The sequence below is a fragment of the Theobroma umbraticum genome, unplaced genomic scaffold (genome assembly GCF_002168275.2).
Source record: "Theobroma umbraticum cultivar Fairchild unplaced genomic scaffold, ASM216827v3 scaffold_106.0, whole genome shotgun sequence".
NCBI lineage: Eukaryota > Viridiplantae > Streptophyta > Magnoliopsida > Malvales > Malvaceae > Theobroma > Theobroma umbraticum.
The window spans coordinates 1,835,176-1,839,055 of NW_018397276.1; the positions used below are offsets into that span (position 1 = coordinate 1,835,176).

Sequence of the window (3,880 nt, forward strand, 5' to 3'; positions counted from 1 at the left end):
AACTTTTTTTAAAACATTTGAATAGGTATTCAAAATCAAGATTTTACCAAATTCATTTTAAACATGCAATGGTAAATAATCAATCAAAATATGCTCACTTTATGTATCTAAAATACATGAAAAGGTGTATCCACTCACCTAATTGGAAGCTAAATCTCTAGCTCTAATCACAACTCTTTTTCTTATGAACTCCTCGAAGTTTTCAATCATTTGTAATAGTCAACAATCATCAAAATCAGTATCTAAACTTAAAATTTTGTAATACTCATTTTAAGCATTTTTGAAACTAGTTAAATTAGTCTAAAACTAATTTTCTAGATTAAATCCACTACTACTTAGTATAATAAATGTTTAGGACCCCATAAACCCTTCATCCTTACCTTAGGCGAGTTTTGATGGTAAAAAGAATCACACAACCTTGAAGTTTACCAACAAATTGAAAAATTTGGGCATAAAAACAATATTTTCAATTTTGGAAAATTAAGATTTAGAGATTTTAAAGTTGAAAACTATCCATTTGCTCATAAAACTCAAAACCAAACTTAAAATAATAACAAATAGTGATTTGGGTAGAAAATGGGTTAAAGAGGGGTTAGTGTTTATAAAATAACTTGCAAAAAGGGTTGAGGGTCACAAAACCTCATAAAATGTGACATATTTATAGGCTAGGGGATGAAAATATGTTTTTACCCTTTTTATTTTTCTAAAAACGACATCATCTATGGATAGATTGGGGTCATCTACTGATAGATGGACTTCAAGGTCTTTTTAAAAAGCTCTCAGGTTGCTACCTATCTATAGATTGGATGGATATTGATAGATGGTGAACTTGTATCAATAATTGTTCTTCAATCCTCTTTAAAAAATTTTTTGGTCTATCGATAGATAAAGAATATCTACAAATAGATAAGCTCTAGTAAGCAAAAATAAGCATTAGAAACTTATCCACTTGGACTCTTTTTAACAACATGCTTTCCAAATCACCCTAATGCTAGATTTCGGCCATGCTCAAAGAAAAGAACGAAATTCAAAAATTAACAATTAAAATTCAATAGCATAGCAAAAATAAACATAAAAAATAGAAACCTCCATAGGATCAGTTATTTTGGCATTTGATCGAATTAACATTCATACATACAACTAAATGATCAAAATCATACCTTTAGTAGTGATTTCAATAAATCACAACTCATGATCCTTTTTCTTGATTGCACACCAAAGCGTAGTTGTTGAAAACTAAACCTATCCATGTGTCTAGCCTTTAACGGTGATCCACACAAGTGATAGATGAAAGCCTTCTTTAAGGGAGCGATTATGTGTATGCCGTGAAGTGATGCTTGTGGCTAAGATTTCATTTGAGATCACATACTTCTACCTATGAGATCGGCTGCATAAGAATCTCATAGGTTGAAGTAGTAAGCAACTGATTTAGGAGCAATGCTTTGTTGCATAAGAATCTCATAATTATAACCCTTATAATTTCTTTGCATGACCATTATGTTCTATGGATTTTATCTACATAAGTCCCTCATAACTCTTTATAAATAAACTCATGGATAAAGAAACACCTTATACATTATATAAAATATCCGTGATGTATTTACATTGAAATATGACTAATTAATGTAATGTTTTACAAGCACAAAATCGATTGGCTTGGAGGGTTTACACCAACACCTTATGCATCAAAATATAAATTTTTCCAAGATTAAAACTTAGTTTGAATGTTCAAAACATTAAACCAATATGCTTACCTAAGGATTTATGAACTTAGCATTGTACATCAAGGTGGGATTTCACAATCATCAACTATGAGCATAGTTTTTGACAATGTTACAAAATAATTTATCATCATATCATATATGTCATAAATAAATAAAATGACCATTAAAATATAATATATATAAAATCAATAATCAATGCAATAATTTATTTATCTAATAAATAAATAATAAAATTAGTTTTTAAGGAGATATGTCTATCAGATAAACTCTTATTCCACCTCCCCTTGTTTCATTTGTTTCCTTGATTTGGGGTCATTTATTTCCTTGATTTGGGGACGGCAGCAAAATGCCGGTGACAAATAAAAAATTCTCCAGTCGTCATGCTTTTGCAAAAGTTGTCCGAGGCTATTTGGTTGGACCAAATGAAGCAACCATGTCAGTTCCCAGTCTGTCGACTCAGGTGGCTCGATCAATTAAACCCACCGAAAATCGCGCGAGCCTTGCGCTTCGGCTAATTTTGTTCACCGCAGCCATTGAAAGATAGCCAGAAGCTCTCCTTGTTTTCAACCCTCGGAAGCTTTTTGTAATAAATCCTTCACAAATAATTTATAGTTTATGTCGCAATCAAAGCAGAATTCGTATAAAATCTCTTCGATGAACTGGTAAATCTGGCGATAATTCACAAGAGTCGCCACGCTTACCCGCCGATTGAGAGCCTTGGTTCTTTTGAAGCTACTTTTAAAGAGAGGTCTTGACGGTGAGCACTCTCACGCATGCTCTGTCATCTCCCTCCTTGGACAGTCTACGGCAAAGGTTTGACGCATGCTCGAGAGATCTAAAAGATATTTACATACAGGAACCTGGTTAGTTTTTCTCATATTATTCAGCAAAAACCCATTTCTCTCTTTATTTCTCTTCCTTTTTGTGCTCTTTTTTGCTGGAGGATCAATGGCTCCAAGAAAGGAAAGTGAACCGAATGTTTCTGAAAAGACACATTTCAAGTTGTTGGACAGAAGGGTTGAGGTAAATCCTTAGACTTATCTTCATATAGTGTTTTTGTTTTTTCTTTGATTTTGGTTTCCTTATTCTGAACTTTTTTCTTAATGTAATATGCCACGAAGAAAAATGGGATGAAAGAGCTGAAACACTTAGAGGCAGTGCTTAAAGCGCTTATGAAACGGCAAGCAAAGCTGCAGGCAAAAGTGGACCGTCCTGGAGAACGTAAACCAACAATGGAACAACTCAGAAAAGTGAATGATCAGCTGGCAAGGTTCAATGCTTGGACCCAACAATACATTGAAACTAAGGTTGCTGACTCTGCTTAGGAGGCATCAAACAAAGGCGTTTGACGGCTTCTGTCATCCTCTCTCTAGTATGTTCCCCAACTCCCAGATCTTGTTTGATTTATGGTTAATTATGTGCGGGTATCTTCATTCTATGCGCCGGATCGTATGATTGATCATAATTTGTTCTTCACTTTTGTCAATTTCTTTGTAGGAAACATCTCTGGCGAGAAGAATAATCAAATAAAGAAGTAGCGAAGTTTGGTCCCATTGGTGTGAAATTTGTACTGTGTTTGCTTGTCTGTTGCAAGTTGCAATATGAAATATGTGAAGCACAATACGACTGTGCTTGCTTGTCTGTCGTACTGTGCTTGCTTGTCTGTTGTACTTTTATTTTGATCGAACTTTTAATAATGGTGTGGCTTAGATTCTCTTTTGCCTTGTTACATTGCACGTTTATAACTTGGTTTTTTTTTTTTTATCTTGATTGAATATCTATTATGACTTGGTTAAATATCTTTGATAAGCCACATGAGAAAGATAGGTAAACTATTATCTAAACAAAAACCAAGTCCCCCTCATGATGATTGACTCTCTACATTCCTCATGATGAAGAGTCTAAAGACTTGAAGGCCAAGATTGTTAATGAATTGAACGGGTGGGTAGTTAAAAGCGGATGAGGAGAAGATGAATTGTGGAAAGCAAGAGCAAATAAAGCATGTCTTGCTAGAAAAAAATGACTTTGAAGAGCACAGGAGATGTTTCTAGTAAAGGCCTTAATCATGGATGTGGAAAAGGCCAAGGTCGAGCTTGTGGTCATGGACATAGTTGTAGTTAAGGAAGAGGAAGAGGTGATGAGCACACTTCATAGCG

The 3,880-nt window shown here is 34.3% G+C and overlaps 1 long non-coding RNA gene across 1 annotated transcript; it reads left to right on the forward strand.

Moving 5' to 3' along the window:
* The first annotated feature begins 2,046 nt into the window (after positions 1-2,046).
* LOC110427592 (uncharacterized) lies at positions 2,047-3,674 on the forward strand. Its single transcript, XR_002446293.1, has 3 exons — positions 2,047-2,747; positions 2,846-3,096; positions 3,222-3,674. It is a non-coding gene; the product is annotated as an uncharacterized LOC110427592 (long non-coding RNA).
* The last annotated feature ends 206 nt before the right edge of the window (positions 3,675-3,880 follow it).